This window comes from Bos indicus, chromosome 3 (genome assembly GCF_029378745.1).
Source record: "Bos indicus isolate NIAB-ARS_2022 breed Sahiwal x Tharparkar chromosome 3, NIAB-ARS_B.indTharparkar_mat_pri_1.0, whole genome shotgun sequence".
Lineage (NCBI taxonomy): Eukaryota > Metazoa > Chordata > Mammalia > Artiodactyla > Bovidae > Bos > Bos indicus.
Genome location: NC_091762.1, coordinates 56,253,547 through 56,277,635, shown reverse-complemented (window position 1 = coordinate 56,277,635; position 24,089 = coordinate 56,253,547). Strand labels below are relative to the sequence as shown.

Here is a 24,089-nt window from a genome sequence, read left to right as displayed (position 1 = left end):
AAATAAAAGAGTTCAGTCTTCCTTCACATGAATGCTGCATTCAAATCTCAGCTTGGGCACCACCAAGCTGACCTTGGATTAATTGCTTAATTCACTGACCTTGGATTAATTGCCTAATATTATTTGAATTTCAGATCCTTCAGTAAGAAAATGGAGATAAAAATAGACAACTCCTCAGAGACAGTGTATATACAGTTGCATAGTTCATATGGCACTGTATCTGATACATAAAAGTATTAAATATATATATACACAATTCTTATTATTTTACTAAACAATACTGTTACTAAATGATAAAATATGTTTACAGATCTGGCTGTGGATTGCATTTGTAACACTGGTTTTGAGTTTCAGTGGTAAATCCAAAAACAACTAATGGAAAACTTTATGTGGTAAAGACAATAATTGTACGGTAATTTGTTGAATTTACAACCCCAGACAATTAATGAAGGTTAAAATGTGGTATCACATTGGCCAAGCTGCTAAATTCTCTGTTAGGCACCAAGGACAATGAACGTTATGTCTTTATGCTAATCTTTGAGAATTAAAGAAATGCAGATTGAATTATGTATGTTGTAAACTAAAAGGCAACCATTAGTAGAATTAAAAATACAATGTCTATCTTCTGAATAAGTGTAAAGTCTGTAACAGTGAAACACAGAAAACCAAGGAAGGGGCAGATCAGAAAAAGTAAAACCATACAAACAATAAGAAGAAAAGAATATTCCTAAAACATGGCAAATGCAAGGCTAAATTTATGTTGTAAAATATATATAAATATATTGTGCAACCTATTAAAAAAGTAAGGCCTCTCAGATTGATATTTTAAAATTCAATATAATCCTCTAAGAATAAAACAACTTTATAAAAATTGAAATGCAAGATTTACTAAGGACAATCAGAAATTCAGTCTTTTATAATTTCAAGTTTTCTACAAGTAGGTATTACCTCCTTAATTAGGGATAAAATGGAGTAGATGAATACATGTTTACACCTCAAAAGAGTGCTTGGCATAAAGTAAGCTCTAAAGTATTGGTTCATGGTACCAGTCATTACTATGGCTATGCCATTTAAGTAATATATCAAAGCCAGAACATTGCAATACAGTCACCACAATCATGCAGCCTCCCTAGCTTTAGGGTGTAATTGCTCACATTTGTGCAAAGTCCCCAGGGTGAAATTCCTTGTGATTTCAGCTCTTTGTGGTACAGCTCATTCATCATCACCATATCCCTTATTTGTAGACTAATGAGTAGCACATAATGGATATTTACTTACATTATCTTCATTAAAACGGCAATAATGCTATTTAAACTGCTCTGCAGTTTACAACATGGCTTTGTCTCTATTTCCTAATAGAAAAATTAAGCAAAATTTCATTAAAAGTCTTTGCTCTCCCTCAACATGTAAAATTAGCTCGTATTTTCCTTTATTTCATTTATTAATTCATTTGTTAATTCCTTACCAGGCATTGTGCCTATATAAAGGTGAGTAAGAGCATGTGTGGAACTTGTCCTCATAAAGCTTATTATCTATGAGGAGACAACATTAATTTCGTGTCTCACCCAAAGAACAAAATACAGTTCCATGAGAGCAAATAAGCATATGACCAAGAAGTCTTCCCTTGTTGACAGGGGCAGGTGGGCCAGGGTTTTCACAGAAGAACTATTATAGCCAAGGGTTATTATTAGCATATCTTCTCTGTCATGTCCATAGTTCAATTCATCTTTATAACTTCCAGAATGCTGATTCACCAGAATAAGTACATTTATATTCCATGGATCCTTTGTTCCAATCTCTCAAATTAGCTCTATAATATATTAGTTTATACCTTTTTTATTAAACCCTGTATATCTTCTGAAAAACATGCTTTGCATTCATTAGTAAGAACCACATGTAACAGCCACAGCAGGAAAAGAATAGACACACTTAGATGAGCTATTATATATCTAGAGTGTTTTCAAATAGGTTTATGTTTGGGCAGGAGATCCAGCAGTCTTTGCCCCACACACTCTGCTACAGTAATGAATGGATGGTTTTGCATAAAGTCAATTGCTTTGTCAAGTCCCTAGAAATGTTCCCATGTTTGAAGGGCGTTATCTGGGCATAAAGAAAAAAACAGTGTAATAGACATTGCTATGCATTTCCCTTTGACTTTTTTCCAATAGCCATAGCAAGTTAAAAAAAAAAAAAGTTTAGTTAGTTAATATTAGAATGCATTTCCCTAATAAAAAGGAAGACATTGGAAATAAGATTAAAGTCTCTTTTGAAAACAAGCCCTGTATCGTATACCATTAACAGAAGTAATCATTGTCATCGATTTGATGTGTTTCTTCCAGGACAGTTTTCTCTGAATTTACACATACATATGGGGTAATAATTTTTCTGGTTTGGGTTTCTTTTATACACAAGTAATATGTATATATTTTTTGAAAAATTTTTGAATAAAGACTATCTTGTAACTTTTACATGAGGATACAAATAGATCTACCTCATTCATTTTTATTGTTGCACAGTATATGAAAGTGAGGGCATATCACAATTTATTAAATCTCCTACTCATGGGCCTTTGTGTAAGACGCGTCAGTCGTGTTTGATTCTTTGCAATCCTGTGGACTGTATCCTGCCAGGTTCCTCTGTCCATGGGATTCCCCGGGCAAGAACACTAGAGGGGGTTGCCACGCTCTCCTCCAGGGGATCTTCCCTATCTAAGGATTGAACCTGTGTCTCTCGTGTCTCCTGCATTGGCAGGTGGCTTCTTTACCACAAGTGCCACCTTTAGTTTCCCATTTTTTCCTATTACAAACAACGCTGCAGTGAATATTGTTGTCAATATGCTAATAACTTTGCTAGGCTATTGTTACAGATTTTATATTCTTGGGCTCTAAAATCACTGCGGACTGTGACTATAGCCATGAAATTAAAAGACGCTTGCGCCTTAAAAGGAAAGCTATGACAAACCTAGATAGTGTATTAAAAAGCAAGGGAACCCTCTTACACTGTTGGTGGGAATGCAAACTAGTACAGCCACTATGGAGAACAGTGTGGAGATTCCTTAAAAAACTGGAAATAGAACTGCCTTATGATCCAGCAATCCCACTGCTGGGCATACACACTGAGGAAACCAGAAGGGAAAGAGACACGTGTACCCCAATGTTCATCACAGCACTGTTTATAATAGCCAGGACATGGAAGCAACCTAGATGTCCATCAGCAGACGAATGGAGAAGAAAGCTGTGGTACATATACACAGTGGAGTATTACTCAGCCATTAAAAAGAATTCATTTGAATCAGTTCTAATGAGGTGGATGAAACTGGAGCCTATTATACAGAGTGAAGTAAGCCAGAAGGAAAAACACCAATACAGTATACTAACGCATATATATGGAATTTAGAAAGATGATAACAATAACCCTGTGTACGAGACAGCAAAAGAGACGCTGATGTATGGAACAGTCTTATGGACTCTGTGGGAGAGGGAGAGGGTAGGAAGATTTGGGAGAATGGCATTGAAACATGTAAAATATCATGTATGAAACGAGATGCCAGTCCAGGTTCAATGCACGATACTGGATGCTTGGGGCTAGTACACTGGGACGACCCAGAGGGATGGTATGGGGAGGGAGGAGGGAGGACGGTTCAGGATGGGGAGCACATGTATACCTGTGATGGATTCATTTTGATATTTGGCAAAACTAATACAATTATGTAAAGTTTAAAAATAAAATAAAATTAAAAAAAAAATAAAAAGCAGCCATCACTTTACCAAACAAGGACCATAGAGTCAAAGTGATGGTTTACCTAGTAGTCATGTATGGATGTATGAGTTGGACCACAAAGAAACCTGGTGAAGTGAACTGTTAGTTACTCAGTGGTGTCTGATTCTTTGCAACCCCATGAACTGAGACTTGCCATACTCTTCTGTCCATGGGATTCTGTCCCTGTCCAAAGAAAGCTGTGCATGGAAGAATTTATGCTTTTGAATTGTGGTGCTGGAGAAGACTCTTTAGAGTCTCTTGGACTGCAAGGAGATAAAACCAGTCAATCCTAAAGGAAATCAACTCTGAATATCATTGGAAGTACTGATGCTAAAGCTGAAGCGCCAATACACCTGATGCAAAGACCTGACTCATTAGAAAAGATCCTGATGATGGGAAAGATTGAAGGCAAAAGGAGAAGGGGGCAAAAGAGAATTAGATGGTGAGATAGCATCACTGACTCAGTGGACATGAAATTGAGCAAACTTTGGAAGATAGTTAAGGACAGGGAAGCCTAGCGTGCCACAGTCCATGGTGTTGCAAAGAGTCCAACATGACTTAGTGACTGAACAACAACAACACATAGAAGTGAGCTTGTGGAAACTTCAAAAGTGCTGTCTGTCACTTTATAATTATATATGCCACCATAAATGACATTAAAAATTTTAAAAATCAAAATGTCACAGGCATTGACCAATTAGAAAGGATATACAAAAGAGGCATGCAGACACCAGCCAGAAGCATTCAGTGTGCCATACATTTTCCTTCTGCCCAGATGCCTGCTCTGGGATTTAAACACTGGCATTTAAGAAACATTTTTACCCTCTTAAACATATTTCCTCGTGATCATATTTGGCTATTCATACTAGCAATGGTGCTCATTCATGGCCAAAAAATACAAGCCAAAGACTCTGTTTATGTGTGTGTAATGTGCATGCCATTGTTCATTATAGCTGATATAAAAATACATTATAGTTTTAATAAATGTTATAAATCTATTAAAATATCTAAATAAAGAAAATGATAAGTAGTAAAGCACATAACTTTTAAAGAAATATTTTTAAATAATATGACACACACAAATGATTTGGTATCTTTCTCAGTAAATCCTAACTATTTTTTATCCATATCAGTCTTAATATTACCTACAGAATCTGATCTGGTACTTCTTTCTTAATCATTCAGATTTTTAGCTTGGGCCTTTTCTCAAATTTTATATGCTTCTAGTGCTTCAGGTCAGTTTCCCTCAAAAGCTTCTCTAGCTTTGTAAATTGTAACTATGCATTCTTAAGGAACTAATCCTGTGACTAGTCAGCTTTCATATTTGCTTAAAAAATGTCAAAAGTTTCAGTAGTCTTCTTCTTAAGGCATTTCTTTCATCCTTTCCATGACATAGAATCACAAAAAAAAAAAAAAAAAGGAAAAGAAACACATGGGGTATTCCCTTTGCTGAGATTTCAAAAACTCCTTGTGATTACTTCAAAAGAATCTGAAAGAAGTTCTTTTCTGTTTAATTATTAAATAATAATGAGGAATATTTCTTCCATAGTTTTTCTTTTAGAATAACAGGAAGTGGGAATAGCATGGCATGTTGTAGTCAGTGAAGCATATTTCTATGCACCAAATGGAACTCCCTAGCAAAGTAAAACAATACATCTCAGAACACCATTTCCTTTAGCAATACCCTAACAATAATCCCTACCCTTACATGTGATCCCTACCCTTATACATGGGTATTGTCTTGCCAAAATTTTCATACTGTTAGAAAAAAAATTTATTAATTAATCCAATGAGAATTTTCAAAATCGGTTATCTGATGGTAGCCCTGAGAGAGAGGAGTATGGGTCAATCCTATTTTCTATGCCCATTTCCCCCAATCACTCAGAAATATGATTGTTTTGTACCTTCATGATCCAAAAGCAAATCAAAGTTGTATTTCATTCAAAGTGCTCATGGCAGATGGATCTTGGGAAGTAATTTCCAACCCATGATTTTAGAATCTATTAAACCTCTTGTTCTTATAATTATGTTCACATTTTTTCCATTACTTTACATAGATAGCAGAATAAAGCTGCAATTCTGATTACAAGAATGTTTCAATCTCATTACTTCTTCATATCCACTTTTTTCTCTTTAATTTCTAATTTGAAATATATTAAAATAGTAAAAAAAATTTCAATGATTCTAACACTAATTATTTGACAGGTCTAAGATCCTAATCTTTCAAACATCTTACTTATTTCAATGAAGCACATATAATTTTAAACATTAAGAAAAAATTAATTTTAATTTATTCTGTACATGAAGAACATTATATTTAGTTTGATAACACATTTGTCGATTCAAACTGAATTTGAAGGGGAGAAACAGTATACTGTTGGTAACCTAAAATCAAGGTTGCCTATACTAAGTTGTAAGGATGAACCTGACATTTTTATTTAAAACATGAAAAAATTCTACAGACTAGAAGATAGGTGTGTTCACTAGTCACACATAACTCTGACCCTGGCTCTGCATTAGGTTGTTGGATACAATGTTGAAAAGGATCCAGACTTGAGAAACTCACAATATAATAAAATACAAAGTGGCTGACACTAATAGACGTATAAATACTGGTGGGACATTATAGGTAGCAATGATCCCCTCCTCCAAAGGGAACACTGGGAAGGGCTTCACAGGGGTGATGTTTTATTAGAATGAGCAGCAGCAGCAGCAGCAGCAATTAGAATAAGCATACACTGAGATACATTTTAAATGAACTCGATATCCAGCTATTAAAATCCACTTTAAGGATTGTTTTTCCTATATAGATAAATTTAGTTTCCCCCTACTATAGTAACGTGCAAGCTGTATCTACAGGAGGTCTTCACGAGGGGCAAATGCAGGACAAGAAAGCTTCTACTTTCTTCTTCTACCTTCCCCTCAACATCTGTTTCCTCTTTTGCAAGAAAAGCTCTCCTTCTAGCTGTGCTATGTTTACAAGATTGTGCTACAAAAAGAAATCATTTTCTCAATTTACATTTTGTAAATTCAGACTTTTGGGTGTATATGTATGTGTAAGTGTACAGTTGCTCAACTGCTCAGTCGTGTCCGACTCTGTGACCGCATGGACTGTAGCCCACCAGGTTCCTCTGTCCATGAAATTCTCCAGGCAAGAATACTGGAGTGGGTTGTCATTTCCTCCTCCAAGGGATCTGCCCGATCCAGGGATCAAACTTCCATTTTTGGATACTGAAAGTGAAAGTGAAGTCGCTCAGTCATGTCCCACTGTTTGGGACCCCATGGACACCAGGCTCCTCCGTCCATGGGATTTTCTAGGCAAGAGTACTGGAGTGGGTTGCCATTTCCTTCTCCAGGGAATCTTCCCGACCCAGGGATCGAACCCAGGTGTCCCGCATTGTAGACAGACGGTTTACCGACTGAGCCACCAGGGAAGTCCAAGGGTGTGTTGCCTCCCCGTCGGGGAATCGAACCCCGGTCTCTGGCGTGACAGGCGGGGATATTCACCACTATACTAACGAAGACGGCTTTACATTTAAATCAGTGGACTTTGAGTAAAGAAAATTTCCCTCCATAATGTGAGCAAGCATCTTCCCGAATGAAACAAAAGTGTGACCTTCTCTGAGCAAGAGGGAATTTTCTAGCAGATTGCCTTTAAACTTCATCTGAAATACTGGCTTTTCCTCATTCTTAAGCAGACTGCCTTTGAACTTGAACTGAAACCCTTTCGGAGTCTTCATGCTACTGTCCACTTCAAACTCCACAACACACACACACACACACACACACACACAATCACATTTTTTTGATTCATCAAGTCTCCACAATCACATGAAACAATTCCTTAAAAATAACTTCTTTCTATTTTATACACATCCTATTGGTTCTGTTTCTTGGGAGAATCATGACCAATGCATACAGTTCTTATAATTTGTTCTGTTTTAATTGGGAAAGAGTCACGTAGATAGATAAACTGTTCTGCCTTGGAGGGAAGGAGCAGCATACTTGGGGAAGGATGTGAAAGTAGAAAGGAAGAGTATTTTCAACAAAGCAAGGGAATAAAACTGGTTGGAGAAAACAAATGGAAAATTTTCAGGGCCTGTTACAATCGAGGCTTCTAAGAAGAAAAAATAAGACATATAATTGTTTTTTTCTATAAGTTGGCTTTACCATATTGTGGTGTATCCACCTTTCAATCTTTCCATGATCCCATTTTCCATTCATTGATTCCAAATCCTCAGTAAAAATCTACTCATTCATAGCCTTCAGTAGGTGGCATCTCAGAAAGTTAAGAGATTATATTAGTGTTGAGAAGTGTGATTCAACATGGAAACTAGATAGTTATGCAAGTGATAACATGTAGAGAAATGACTGAGAATTTAGCAGAAGTAGCAATGTCTAGGAAAAAAATGAGCCCAAAGTTACTCAGGCATATGAGGAAAGGAAGACATTAAGTATTCCATCACCAGTAGGACAACAGCAAAGTGATTCTAGTGAAACTTGGGACTTTCAAATGTTTGACCCATGGATTATATTTCTCATTGTACCACATGGTTACTGAGGCCAATGCTTAGAAAGCAATAGAAAAGAAGGGAAGGAGGAAGGGGAGTAAAAAGGTAACAGGTAGAGATTAAAGAAAAGAAAAAGGAAAGTAATGTAAAAGAACTATGTTCCAAACCCCACCTTTCAGTTTGTCCCTAATATTTTGGTTCAGTTCTGTTCAGTCACTCAGTCGTTTCTGACTTTTTGTGACCCCACGGACTGCAGCACACCAGGCTTCCCTGTCCATCACCAACTCCCAGAGTTTACTCAAACTCATGTCCATTGAGTCAGTGATGCCATCCAACCATCTCATCCTCTGTTGTCCCCTTCTCCTCCCGCCTTCAATCTTTCCCAGGATCAGGGTCTTTTCCAATGAGTCAGTTCTTCGCATCAGGTGGCCAAAGTATTGGAGTTTCAACTTCAACATCAGTCCTTCCAATGAATATTCAGGACTGATCTCCTTTGGGATGGACTGGTTGGATCTCCTTGCAGTCCAAAGGACTCTCAAGAGTCTTCTCCAACACCACAGTTCAAAAGCATCAATTCTTCAGCATTCAGCTTTCTTTATAGTCCAACTCTCACATTCATACATGACTACTAGAAATAGTCATATATTTTGATAATTTCTATAAAATTAAATATTTTCTGTGAAACTTTTGTAAAATCAAATATTTTCTGTGAAACTTCTGTAAAATAAAATATTTTGGTAACTTCCATAAAATCAAAGACTTCATACATGTAAAATCAAAGACTATATATCATCCAGTGTTATACTATCCATCCCGAGCTAGCTCCAAAATTTCTTTTGAGCTACATCTCCCAGTAAATCTTTATGTTAAAACTCCAACCACTGGTTGCTGACCACTGGGACTAGTAAAGATTTATCCCAATTTTAATCAGGAAAACCCTCACCTTCTAGTGAAGGAGTAAAGCGTGGAGAAGGACTTTGATACAGTGCCTGCAGCTCCAATGCTGGCAGCTGGTAAGGTTAGGCATCTATCTTCTCCTTTCTGGATTTGATCTGGGTATGATAGGGTGCAAATAGAGTCCAGATAGTCTCCATCTACCCATCTAGGAAGATCTTACTGTAATCTTGGAGAGAAAATTCAATAATGCACTTCGGTATATATTATTTCAAATATATATATTATGTGTGTATATATATATATATACACACACAAATAATTAGTATATATATTATTATGCTTGGCTTTTTACTTTATTGAAAAACCAAGTTATTTCTTCATTCTCTGAGGTTTCTCTTTATTGGTATACTGGAAACTCACATCTATTGCCCCAAATTGGGAAGGTTACAAATTTGAAAAGAAAAGTGTGCAAAGGGGAAATGCATTGGTCATAACAGAACAGACTCATCCTGTTCCAGCCAGTAATTGACAATTGTGATGATTTAGTTACTGGGATGAAATGCTGTTTCATGCACTAGGGAGAGTTTGATAAACAAAGAAAGAATCAATGTGATTTGGTCCCTGGCCAGATTTTGCCCCTTTGTCCTACCGCTCTTTCTTTCATCACTAAGTTTCCAACATGGGATTGCAACACACCGAGCCTGTTCGCAACTTAGGGCTCTTACACCTTGCTTATCCGCTTGGAATGCTCAAATCTTAACATAGTTGGCTCCTTCTCAATATTTAGTCTCTGATCTGTTGTCACCTTCCTTAGAGCTTTTTCCTGACCCTTCTTAAAATAGCACTCAACATACCCCCAGAACACCCCCAGACACTTTCTATTTTCTGCTTACCATGTGTCATTATGTGACATCCATATGTCTCTATCTATCATCCATCTATCCTTCCATCTATCATCCATCTAATTATCTTTCTTTAAATGTAAAATATCCTAGTTTGAATCTAAATCTCATGAAAGCAAGGACCTTTTCCTCCAGATTCCTAGTCTATCCTTAGCATGTAGAACAGTATCCTACACATAGTAGGGATTCACTTATCTTGAATGAATAAGAGTATTTAAAGAGATTTTAAGAACAGTATGCATCTACTGTTCTTTGTTTCCAATACATCGGTCAATAACAAATGATTCTTATCTACTCTCAATATTGGACCAGTGAAACTTCTAGCTAAGCTGTTTTCATTCACTGTCTAATAAAGTTCTGCCTAAAATGTAATAAATGTATATGTAATTTAAAAATTTGAAACCATTCAGGCTTTTATACTAAATGTGATCAACCCCTTACCCAAATTAAAATGAATCATTAAGAATTTTTGTAATGTAAATCTCAAAATCCTTTTTCTTTGTTAAATAAAATTGAAAGGAAATGGCTAATTAGTCAATTTGAATGATTTCCAAATAACACACCAGCCTGTGTTTGTCTATACTACCAAGGTGAATTATTCATTAGCATTTATGAGAAGTGCCTGAAGAACACTAGCAGTGGGAGTAAAACAACCTAGAATGGTTTTTAAACGACCTTCCAAGCAACTTGGATTAACACTGGCATTATTCTCTCTGCGCAAATCGAGTTAAAATTTTCCATGTGTCAGTTCTCAGAAGAAGGCAGTGAAGGAGTGCTGTCTTGAGAGGAAAATGACCTTCTGCACCTCATACAATTAGATTCTGCTCCTTTCTCTGTATTTGGTGTCCATGTATATCTATGTGTATCTGGGCTGAGGAGGGAGAGAAAGAGAGAGAAACAAAAAAATTCAGAAAAGAGAAAGAGTCAGAGAGAGAGATAAGAGATGAGAAGGAAGACGAAGGAAAAAAGACAAAGATGAGTCAGAAAGAAATAGGAAGGAAAGAGAAGAGAGATAGGGCGTAAAAGAAAGGAAAGAAAGATAAAGAAGAGATATATGAAATTAAATCTAGAAAGCAGAAGGAAGAAAGGGGAGAAACAGGACTCGAGGAGGAAATGTATGATAAAAGGGATAGATTCTGAGGCAGGCTCTCCCTGGAGCTGACACACCAGGTTGCCAGGCTCCCAGGAGTTCTCCCAGGTGTGTAGGGTCATCTGACTTAATACGGATTAAAAGTGTAAATTGCAACACAAAAAGAAAAAAAAAAAGAAGTAATTGTCATATTTCTTCTCTCCTGTGAGGTCACACTCTCTGAGCCTGCTGCTAGGCACACCCCTCTTGTTTAATAAAATTGTATTAACTTTATCCCTGCCCTTGATTTGTGGCTTTCTCACGTTGTGAGGAATAAATAATAAATGATTGTAAAGCACTTGTACATATGAAATGCCACATAAATGCTTAATAATAATCAGCTTAGGCCAGGAAGCCAGGGGGGTTGAATAGAAATCATTGCATACAGCCGTTCTTGTTTATGGGACTAAAATCGTCCTGTGTGCTGTCTCCACTTCAAATCATACCACAGATTCAATTTTCACCCATTCAAGAATCCACTTCTCTGCAAACTAAACAACCTTTGTTCCTCCAGTAATGTCATGTGTAATGGTAGAATGTAACTGCCACAGCCCAGCTCTGCCTTTTCATTTCAGCTTGTTTTCTGAGGCAGTGCTTTCCTTGTTACCCTTCCAAATCCCCATGTGTGCTATTTTAAGTCATCATTTCTTACCCCTCAGGGATGCCTGTTATACTCTGGTTATCTTCGGAAAAATATCTGTTTTCTAGTCTTGGATTTCATTGTGTTTGCTTCTGGGAAATCCAAGGTAGCTAAGATGTTGTTCCTTGATGCTCTTCATTCATGCATTTCTTTAATCATTTATTCACTCAGCACGAATGGAGTGTTGTGCTAGGCATTGAGGATACAGTGAAAATCAAGAAGGAGAGAGTCTGCATTCTGTAAGAAAGACATGCAAGGTGAGTCTAGCAGAGTTTGGGAAATGATCCAGTCAGAGTAAGCACAGGGAGCTAAAGGGAGTTAGCACGGAAGCAGTACGAAGTAGGAAATTCTGCTAGGGTCTGAGTTGATTTTGCTTTCTCCTTTTGTGTTCAAATGTCTTTAAAAGTTTTTCTGTGTGGTACTTAACATGGCTGAAACTCTCTCGGTTTGACCTGGCTGTGGATAGAAGGAGGCGGTGCAGACCCAGGGAGACAGCCTGGACTGCCCTTTCCGCCTTGTCTCAGGGGAGCACAGGCACCCTCCGAGTCACCTCTGTCTGCTTCAATTTCAGGTAGAACTCAACCTTTGAGAGTTAGAAAGACTTGGTCTTTTGCTGATGGGACAATCTACTTTTAACCTGGAGTCTATATTTTCAAAAGAAGATATTGTCTAAACTTGTATTAATATGCTGCTGCTGCTAAGTTGCATCAGGCGTGTCTGACTCTGTGCAACCCCATAGACCCCACCAGGCTCCCCATCCCTGGGATTCTCCAGAATCCCAAGAATCTGGAGTGGATTGCCATTTCCTTCTCCAATGCATGCCATGCATGCATGCTAAGTCGCTTCAGTCATGTCCGACTCTGTGCGACCCCATGGACAGCAGCCCACCAGGCTCCCCTGTCCACGGTATTCTCCAGGCAAGAATACTGTAGTGAGTTGCCATATACTTAATGACAAAAAAAGGGACATGCCTACTGAAAAAAAATGAAAGTAAAGCAAAAATAAATTAAGTGCAATCAGATCACCCACTGGGACCATTTTTATCATTTAATATATATCCTATCATTCTTTCCATGCTTATATCATATAAAAAAGTACCTTACACACATATTCCTTAACCCCATAGCATTACATTTCTCATCAGTGTGAATTATACTATACTTTGCAGAATACGTATTATTTTATTGCCTATTTTACTTTTTACACAAAATATAAAAAATACAGTTTCATATCAAAAATATACTTAAACATGATTTCTGTGACTCCATATTCTATTATGTATGCCAATTATTTCAAACTTTTAGATATACAATTTGCTGAGATAAATTCCTAAAATTGAAATTACTAGGTGATATGCTATGTTAAAGTTTCTGTTACATTGCCAAAACGCATTCCAGAGATCAAACTGGCTCACAATCTCATCTCCCATTGATCAGACCCCTGCCCATGCCCCTTATCCTCTCTTATCCCTGAATACTCCCCTTAGCCAAAATCAAGTGCTCTCAAGGAAGATAGGCTTGAAGCTCAACAATTTTCATTTCTCCTCTACTTTCCCATGTGTTCCCTTGTGGCATGAGGATTAGTGGGCCTTGGGTTTTCAAACAGGTGGAGAAGGCTGTAGTGTGTATAATTGCTTTTGGTGAAACCATCAACGTCCACGTTTAGTTCTTCCTGCTCCACTTCCTCCAATTCAATTAGGCTGTTCTTACCAGAGGGAGAGTTTTCAAAGCATCAGATGAAGTGTTACCTCATGATTAATAATTCATGACAAGAAATGAAGATCGGGAAAGGTAATAATGCCCTCCAAGCTGTTTTTCTCCACCACTCCCTTGTTCTCTTTCGCATAAAATGCTGTGTCTCAATCATTAAAACAAACATACAAAGTTTCACTGCCCCATAAACCAAAGATCCAAAGCAGGGATTCATAAATTTTTTGAAGTTTTAAGCTGCTTCCAGAATCTCATGAAAGCTGCAGACTCTCTCCTGGTGAAAAAAAAAAAAAAAAAAAACCCGGTGTTGCAGCATGCACAGATATTGTACTTCTAATTCCCATGGGGCAAGCACCCCTGGAAGATCATTCAAAGACTCTCTTGGTAAAAATTTCTGGTCAAACAGGCTGGAAAATAGGACAAATCCAAAAGGAATGAAAAGTAGGATGAATAAGAAATTTCATGTGCCTTGCCTCTATTTTCTGTGCCCCAATTTTTAATTAAACAAAGCACTTTTCAAGTGTTATTTATTTCAATATTTAGGTGTTTACAAGGGGTCCAGTGAAGTAACTGAAAATTAGAAGAGCAGATTTTGGCAAATATATACCTTACAGGGCAAATCAAATAGGGATGAGGGTAGGGGCATGGTTGATGTTGAAATCTATTTGCAAGAGTACTATAGAGGCTGCAGATTTTTTCTTGCCAAATGCTATCAGCCATAAAATATCCAAGGCAGTGGGTCACACCCACTCCTTCATGCTCTACTACTTGGCATTTCTCTAAGTTCTTCCTCAATTGTCATATCTCCACAGGCCATAACAAGGGACAACAGTCAGCAGCAATTCAATTTCGGCCTCCATCTGCTGGCAATAAGAACATAAGGGGGAAATTAATGTACACTCACACACTTGTCATTATAATAGCCCAAATTTGTTTTTATAGTATGACTTTCTTCCAAGGAAATCAAAAAACAATTTATATTCAAATTCCCAAATAGCAACTCACCTGGTAGATGGTTAAAACAATCATCTCCATTTTTTGAAGGCACAGAAATGCTAAAAAATTGTCAAAGGCCACATAGCACTTTCATGGTGAAAAATGCTTATTAGAACAAGTCTCTGGAAATCATTCTAGCATCCCTTAAAATTGACATCTAATACGCAAGCCAGAGTATGTTATATTAATAGTTAATCATATTATATAAACATATAGCAAAATATTCCTGTTCTACTAGTTAACCTAGTGTTTCTTCACTCATTTTACTCTGTTTAATTTATTCTCCTTCCCTAAACCCAGGACTCATGATTTTCCATTTATGAGCCCTATGATGCTGTACAAATGACTTAATCTCCCTCTGCCTCCATTTATACCTCTGCAAAATGGAAGTAAAAAGAGACGTCAACTCATACACTTGTCATGAGGATTAAATGAAAAATTCTTAGAAGATCTTCTGTATAGACAGAGTGTCATTAAAATTTGGAAATACAAATACTGTAATTTTATGTTTTTTAAATATTGATAAAAAATGAATGGATCGAGTTGATACTGCTATGCAGATGAAATGGCTGATAATAACAATGAATAGCAGAACTCTTTAATGCACATCATTTTGAAAGAACTGCCATTTCCCACAGCACAACTGGAAAGCTGGTTCAAAAATTCAGAGATACAGACAGTGTGTTGGACACACACTTTTGTGAATTATCATCCATTTCCAACAAGGTGAATGAGACTGGCATAGCCATGGCTGTGACCAGTCCAAAGAGGTCAACTTGCCAAAGATTCAAGGAATTGAAGTTACCAGCAGAATGGTACAAGAGAGATCCCAGATACATGCCCTTCAATCGTACATAACGTAAGTTCTACAAAGTTTATGGGAACATGATCCTGACCATCATGATAAGGGGCAATGCACTGAATGTATCAGGTCAGATCATTGAACAAAATCATATATTGTAATATAGATAACTACTTTTTTATGCATTTTTGCCTACGTTTTCATACTTTTTGGCCATCTATAGTAAGTACTTATTAAATATTTATTAGTGGTATTCATTATTTAAGGAAAGAACAAAGATGTTTCATAATTCACTATGTTTTCATTTTAGATATAATCACATTTTGGCACCAGCAAGTAAAGACAGAGAAATCACTAGCTAGTACTAATGATTCTGCCCCACTCAGTTGGTCCCCTATTGACTTCTTTCTTCATTAGCTTGCTGATACCCGTCAATTCTTTAAGAAAATACAAAGAGTGAAGTGTGTCTGCACATGTTTCCTATCCTTCTCCCAAGAATCAAAATTGAAATGTGAATCTATCTGCATATTTTTTCTGTTTCCTAATGTTGATTTCCTTCTCATAAAGAGATAAAGTCTTGAAGTTGACTTAGACTCATGAAAATACTATACCAAGGAGCTGAAAATAATTATACAAATAAAACCAATATCTTTATACACACACAACACTAAAAGCAATTTATTTCTGATCACCTGTGTTATGCTCTCTGGAGAAGATTTAATGACAGATTTCTGATGAGCAATTCCATAAAAGCAATTATGAGCAAATTATACATGGGGCAATTTTGAAAAACCTGCCTTTGCTTATGCTCACCCTCAATAAAGATACAGAGAACTTTCTGAACAGAAGATACACATATATTATGTAGTAAAAATAATATGTAGCATGCTGTCATGTCAAATGGACCTATTTTACCAGGTACTTCACATTGATCTTAATTCTCTAGCTTAGACTTATTCAATCTGGCCAAAAAAGGAAGTTCAAGAAATGTTTATTGCTAAAATGCTGATGAGCTTCAATGGTAACAGGGGTGATCAAGTTTAAAGGGTCAAGTGTCAAAAGGACATCAGTAGTGTCATAAAGCAGTCTTTCTACAGGATCTATTAAAGGAAAGTCAAGTCTGAAAAAAACTGAAATATTTAAATTGCCATTTTCAAGCATATCTGAATTTTAGTCTGCCATCTAGCAGAAACTGAGTTTCAGAGACTAGAGAGAGGCTAGTAGCTCAATCAGTAAAGAATCTGCCTGAAGTGCAGGACACTTGGGTTTCATCCCTGGGTCGGGAAGATCCCCTGGAGCAGGAAATGGCAAACCACTCCAGCATTCTTGCCTGCAAAATTCCATGCTCAGAGGGACCTGGCGGCCTACAGTCCATGGGGTCACAAGAGTTGGACACGACTTAGCGAATAAACCAATATATACGTATAATCTCTGAAATTTTGTACTTCCTATGAATATGAGACTTTAGGGAAATCAGAGTGTCATGGACAGCAACAATGGCTAAAATACAGGCATGAAGACCAAAGGCTTTTTAATAAGTTGATTAGTAACTAGTGTAATAACAACAAAGACTGTTATAAATGGATCAGATCAACCAGGAAGCTTTTTAGTAACCATCCACAGGTATTATTCTTAGCCATAACTGTTCACAATTTTATTAGCAACTTGATGAAAGAAACAGAAGGTAGAATTTTTAAATTCAATATAGCACAAAACTGAAAGGGACAGATAATATTTTTTTTAAGACAGGAGTTCAGTATAGAGAAAGGATAGGTTGAAATTTTGATGTTAAAAAAGAAGAGTAGGAAGACTTAGAGTTTCAGTGTGATTTCCAGCTTAAAAGATACCCTAAAATTAGTATAATTTAGAAGAAGTAAACAAAGGAATTATTAAAAAGAGTGTGTATAGGGAAAACCATAAGGGATTGTGAAATACCCAAAAGAATAAAAAACTCAACCACCCCTTGTACACCTGAAAGTGTGAGAAGAGGAGCTGATTAAGGGGACACTGATACACAGAAGGATGGATGGAGAAAGTCGTCTAAGTCAGAGGAGATTGGAGGAAAGAAATAAGGGGAATAAATTTTTTGACCTCACTTTTTTCCTTTCCTCCAGTCTCCTAGGGCTCCTCATCCACGAAGCTGAACTAAAAATCAGAGAACAAGTAACTCATTGATGTTATGATTCCTGGGGTAGAACCCAGAAACCTGTATTTTGTTCACAAATATGGTAATGGTTTGGATACAACCCAAAGGTTGAGAACCATCAGAGTCCAGTGCAACTCTGAGTCTTGCTTTACTGTAAAGATCAGAAAACTGTTTATGCAAAGAGCCCGAGAGTAGACATTTTAGGCTCTTTGGGCAATGTAGTCTCTATTGTAGCTACTCCAGTCTGCCTTTGTAGCACAAAAGCAGCTTAAGCAAATGGGCTTGGCTGGAATTAATCCCAGCAGCTTGGCTTTGACCCATATGCTGTAAAACTTAAATTAAAAGCCTTTTAAATACACCGATAATTACACTTACTATATCATCATTTATTATCAATCAACAATCCCTGACAAATTTTCTGTGGTCTCAATAATACCAGAAGTGAAATTTGACAAAAGTCTATCCCAGAAAGTTTCATCTAGGAAACTCATATTCCAGGAAGACAATCTATTATGATACAACAGGGAATATTAGAACTTTTATATATAGTTACTTTTTATTGTATTTGTTTTAAATTTCTATTTTCAAATACTTTAAGATGTACCTAAAGAATTAGTATTTTAGTACATGGGAGTATTTATGAATTAAATAAATTACTCTGTTTATTGGAAAGCAACATTGGCAAAGTAAGGGTCTCTGAAAATCCACCCTTCCATAAAAGCGATCAGAACACTGATAAACAATTGTTAAATCATCTTTTTTAAGAACTCCTGGAATTAACCGAAGACTTTCAACAACCCAAGGAGTGTTTATTCAAGAAAACTGGTTGAATCTCAGTAAGAATATTGAGCTTTGTGGCATTTTAACTTACTGTATTCCCATCTTCTTTCTCCCAGGTTTATAGTAGCCTTAAGAACCATTCACTTTGGAACCACGGTAACTAAAAAACAGCAGTCCAGCAGTCATGGGAATGGACCAAATGGATTTGGAACTCTCCTAAAAATCCATTCCCAAAGAAATGTCATTATCTGATCTGTCTTGGAGCTTCATGGTAAAAAACATTCCCAGAGCTTGTTCTTACTCAAACTCACTTAGAGCTCAGTGGATGAGGAAAGTCCATGGGGCATTTGTCTAAAATAGTCAGAGATAATAGTTTAACCTCTGTCTCCTAGGACAGCAATGCCAGTTGGGGTAACTGAGCAGCCAAAAAATTAAAAGGGAAATGAGATCTCCATGAGGGTTTTTGAAGATACCTAACATTTTTCTGGGGACCTAGAAGGCCATCTGCATGTATAGCACAGTGACACATGCCACAGAAAGACTTGATGAGGTTCTACTCTCTATCCATAGCTGATCTTAAGGATCTGTGCAAGCAAGAACTAAAGGCTAAGGTACAAACTACTCCAGCGTTGAACGCCTACTCCAACACACACACTGGGTCCAACAGAGGTGAGAAGCTTACTGGTTCAGGCCATTCAAGAAAATCTCTGTCCAATCACTATCTGACCAGAAAGATAACTAAGCAGAGAGGAAACTTTAATGGCTACACATAACAAAGAGTAAGGTATTACATAATTGCCCAGAAAATTCACTAAACAAATAAACCACAATGATAAGAACAGTCTGGGGGAGGAGGCAAAGATTTATTCTCAGAGCTACCATGCTAGGTTACTTAAAATGTCCAAGTTTCAACAAAAGAATTACATGATATATGAAGAAATAGAAAAGCATGTCCAATAGTCCAAATACTGGACTTACAAGACAAAAACTTTAAATCAGATATCATATACATGCTAAACTAATGAAATAAAATTACCTTTTAAAAACTAAAGGGAAGTATGATAAGTCTCACACTTAAGAGTCTCTTGGACTGCAAAGAGATCAAACCAGTCAATCCTAAAGGAAATCAATCCTGAATATTCATTAGAAGGACTGATGGTGAAGTTGAAGCTCCAATACTTTGGCCACTTAACACAAAGAGCTGACTCATTAGAAAAGACCCTGATGCTGGGAAAGACTGAAGGCAGGAGGAGAACGGGACAATGGTGGATGAGATGGTTGGATGGCACCACCGACTCAATGGACAAGAGTTTGAGCAAGCTCCAGGCTATGGTGAAGGACAGGGAAGCCTGGTATGCTGCAGTCCTTGGGGTCAGAAAGAGTCAGATATGACTGAGTCAACAACAACAGAACAGAAAATATGAACAAAAAATTAAAATTATGAAATGAAACCAAACAGAAATGCTGGAGCTTAAAAGTCTGATTGTTAAAATGAAACATTCATTAGAGTGGAATAAGAGCAGATAAGAACTGACAGAAGAAAAATAAGTATGCTTGAAGATAGGTCAAATGAAATTATCCACTTTGAGGCATAGAAAAAATAATTAAAGGAAAATTACCAGAAACTCAGAAGCCTGATAGATACTCTGATGTGAAAGTTCCAGAAGAAAAAGAGAGAATCAGAAAGGGCAGAAACAATATTTGAAGAAAGAATAGCTGAAAACTCCCCAAATTTGATGAACCTATACTTAAAAGAATCCTGAAACACTACTAGTAGGATAAACAAAGGAGATCCATATCTAGAGACATCATAGCCAAACTGTCAAAAGACAAGGAGAGAACCTTGAAGGAGCAATAGGGAGAGAAAACAAACTCAACATGCACAAGTAATTTTCAATGAGAGTGACAACTGGCTTACCAAAAACCAGGAAAACTAGAATGTCGTAAGGAGGTGATAAACTCAAAGGACTGAAATAAGACTATAAACAACAACAACAACAAAACTATTGGTCAAAAATAAAGGTAAAATTAAAACATTGCAAGTAAACAAAATGAGAAAATTAATTGCTAGGGAGCCTGCCTTAGAAATACTAAAGGGAATCCTTCAGCTTGAAATAAAAGGACACTTCAGTTCAGTTTAGTTGCTCAGTCATGTCTGACTCTTTGCAAACCCACAAAGTGCAGCATGCCAGGCCTCCCTGTCCATCACCAACTCCCAGAGTCCACCCAAACCCATGTCCATCGAGTCGGTGATGCCATCCAACCATCACATCCTCTGTCGTCCCCTTCTCCTCCAGCCCACAATCTTTCCCAGCATCAGGGTTTTTTCCAATGAGTCAGCTCTTCACATCAGGTGGCCAAAGTATTGGAGTTTCAGCTTCAACATCAGTCCTTCCAATGAACACCCAGGACTGATCTCCTTTAGGATGGACTGACTGGATCTCCTTGCAGTCCAAGGGACTCTCAAGAGCCTTCTCCAACACCACAGTTCAAAAGCTTCAATTCTTTGGCACTCAGCTTTCTTTATAGTCCAACTCTCACATCCATACATGACCACTGGAAAAACCATAGCCTTCACTAGACAGACCTTTGTTGACAAATGTCTTTGCTTTTCAATATGCTGTCTAGGTTGGTCATAAGTTTCCTTCCAAGGAGTAAGTGTCTTCTAATTTCATGGTTGCAGTCACCATCTGCAGTGATTTTGGAGCCCAGAAAAATACTAGGCATTAGTTTTAATCCACAAGGATTCATAAAGAGTACCAGTGATGGTAACTCAGTCCAGTTCAGTTCAGTCACTCAGTCATGTCAAACTCTTTGCAACCCCATGGACTGCAGCATGCCAGGCTTCTCTGTGCGTCACCATCTCCCAGAGCTTGCTCAAACTCATGTCCATTGAGTCAGTGATGCCATACAACCATCTCATCCTCTGTTGTCCCCTTCTCCTCCTGCCTTCAATCTTTCCCAGCATCAAGGTCTTTTCCAGTGAGTCAGTTATTCTCATCAGGTGGCCAAAGTATTGGAGTTTCAGCTTCAGCATCAGTCTTCCCAATGAATATTCAGGACTGATTTCCTTTAGGATGGACTGGTTGGATCTCCTTGCAGTCCAAGGGACTCTCAAGAGTCTTCTCTAACATCACAGTTCAGAAGCATCAATCCTTCAGCATTCAGCTTTCTTTATAGTCCAACTCTCACATCCAAATATGACTACTGGAAAAACCATAGCCTTGACTGGACAGACCTTTGTTGGTAAAGTAATATCTCTGCCTTTTAAAATGCTGTGTAGATTGGTCATAGCATTTCTTCCAAAGAGCAAGTAACTTTTAATTTCACGGCTGCAGTCACCATCTGCAGTGATTTTGTAGCCCAAGAAAATAAAGTCTGTCACTGTTTTCATTATTTCCCCATCTATTTTCCATGAAGTGATGGAACCCAATGCAATGATCTTAGTTTTCTAAATGTTGAGTTTTAAGCCAGCTTTTTCACTCTCCTCTTTCACTTTCATCAAGAGGCTCTTTAGTGGTTGTAACTACACAGGTAAATATGGAAGACAGTACAAATATATTTTTGTTGGTAACTAATTCCTCTATCTCAGTTGAAAAACAACTGCATAAAGCAGTATTTATAAAGCTATTTTGATGGACTTGAAATGTATAAAGACATAATTTGTATGTCAATAACAACATAAAAGAGTGGAAAAGCAATGGGGCTTTGTTAGAACAAATTGTTTTGTATACTATTCAAGTTAAGTTGGTACTAATAAAAACTAGATTGTTATAAACAAGATGTCAGTTGTACTCCCTAGTGAAGTTACTAAGAAAATAACTTTAAAAACACTTAATATTCATAAAACAAACAGCAAAATAATTACATACTAGGAAATACATAGTTAATACCAAAGAAGGCAGTGATGAAAATAAAGGGAATAATATACGTATGGAAATCAAATAGCAAAATGGCAAACCTAAATCTCCCTTCATCAACCCTAGTTCATTGCTAGTGGAAATATGTCAATGTAATCCCTTTAAAAAAAGCTTATCTCAAAAAATTGAACATATAGTTACTTTATGACTCAGTCATCCCACTCCTAGATGTATATCAAGAGAAATTATACACATCCACACAAAAACTTGTACAGGATGTTCACAATAGTCAAAAACTGGAAAAAAAACCCAAGTGCTCACCAGCTGATGGACAGGTAGACAAAATGTGGCATATCTATAAAATTGAATGTTATTTTAAAGAAATAACAGCTGAATATTTTTCAAAATATGATAAAGACACAAATTTAAAGATTTAAGAACCTCAGTAATTCCCAATCAGGAAATATATGAGAGAATCATACTTAGATATACTAAAATAAAACTGCACAAAACCAAAGAAAAAGAGAAAAATAAACTGAAAACAGCCAAAGGAAAATGAAGCATTATATACAGAGAGAAAAAAATAGATCGTTATACCATTTATTTACCAGAAACTTTGGGACCCAGAAGAGAATAGGGAGATATCATTAAGGTGATGAAATCAAAATATCAAACAAACAAAATCTTTCAACAACTAGGAATTCTATATCTAGCAACAAAATCCTTCTAGAATGTAGGGAAAATACATTTTTGGATTAAAAATATATATTAGAGAATTTGTTGCCAGCAGACATAAATTAAAAGAATTGCCAAAGGCAGGTCTGAGACTAGAGAAAATTAAGCCAATTGGAAACTCATATCCTTAGGAAGAATAAAGACTATTGAAAATGGCAAATATGAAGATAAACAACTAATCTCTTTCCTCTAAATTTCTTTAAAATTCATATGATAATTTAAAACAAAAATTACAGCATTATCTCATGGAGTTTATAATGTATACAGAAATAAAATTTTATGTCCATGAGAACATAAAGTGAGAGATATTGTATGATCTTATACACAACTGCAACATTCTGCAGTTTGCATAAAATGGCATGATATTAGCTCTAGATTCACTGTGAAAATGTAAAGATGTATTTTGAATATCTAAAGCAATTACTAAAAATAATGCAAGTAGATATAAATGAAAACCAATAGATAAATTAAATTGCAATTTTAAAAATATTTAAAAATCCAAAAAAGACAGAAACATAGGAACAGAGGTAATTAAAGGCAAAGTAAGTAAAATAAGGGAAATTATCACAATAATGGCAGATTTTAATGAAATAAAAAACAGACAAGCAATACAAATATCACTAAGGCTAAAACTTGATTTTCTTTAGAAGATCAACAAAATAATAAGCCTCTAGTTAGACTGATCAAAAATAAATAAAGAACACAGGTTACCAATAACAGGAACAAAAGCGTTGCTATCATTGCTTATCCTACAGACATTAAAAGGACATTAAAACAATATTACGATCAACTTTGTATCACAAACTTATTGACAATGTAGATGAAATAGATAAATCCTGGGGGCAGAGAGGAACAGCTTACAAAAACTGACTTTAAATTAAACTGAAAATCGGAAATGTCCTACTATTAATAAAGTCAAATCAATCATCAAAAGACTTGCACAAGGAAAATTCCAGGTGCAGATGATTTCATTTGTGAATTCTACCAAAATATAAGGAAAATAGTACCAAATTTACACAAAAGCTTACAGAAATTAGAGGAAGAAAGAATATTTGCTAACTTACTTTATGAAGGCAGCATAATCTTGATACTGATATCTCACAAAAAATATTAACAAAAAAATTATAGACAAATATCTCTCATGGACATAGATACTTAAATCTTCAAAAATACTTAATAAAATATTATTGAACCAAATTATAGTTTTATTCAAAATAGCCCAA

At 36.5% G+C, this 24,089-nt stretch overlaps 1 long non-coding RNA gene across 1 annotated transcript; it reads right to left on the bottom strand.

Annotated features, from left to right (window-relative positions):
* Positions 1–14,057: 14,057 nt before the first annotated feature.
* LOC139182202 (uncharacterized) lies at positions 14,058–18,607 on the bottom strand. The gene is made up of 2 exons (XR_011565814.1): positions 18,363–18,607; positions 14,058–14,410 (listed from the first exon to the last, which is right to left on the bottom strand). It is a non-coding gene; the product is annotated as an uncharacterized lncRNA (long non-coding RNA).
* Between the last annotated feature and the right edge of the window lie 5,482 nt (positions 18,608–24,089).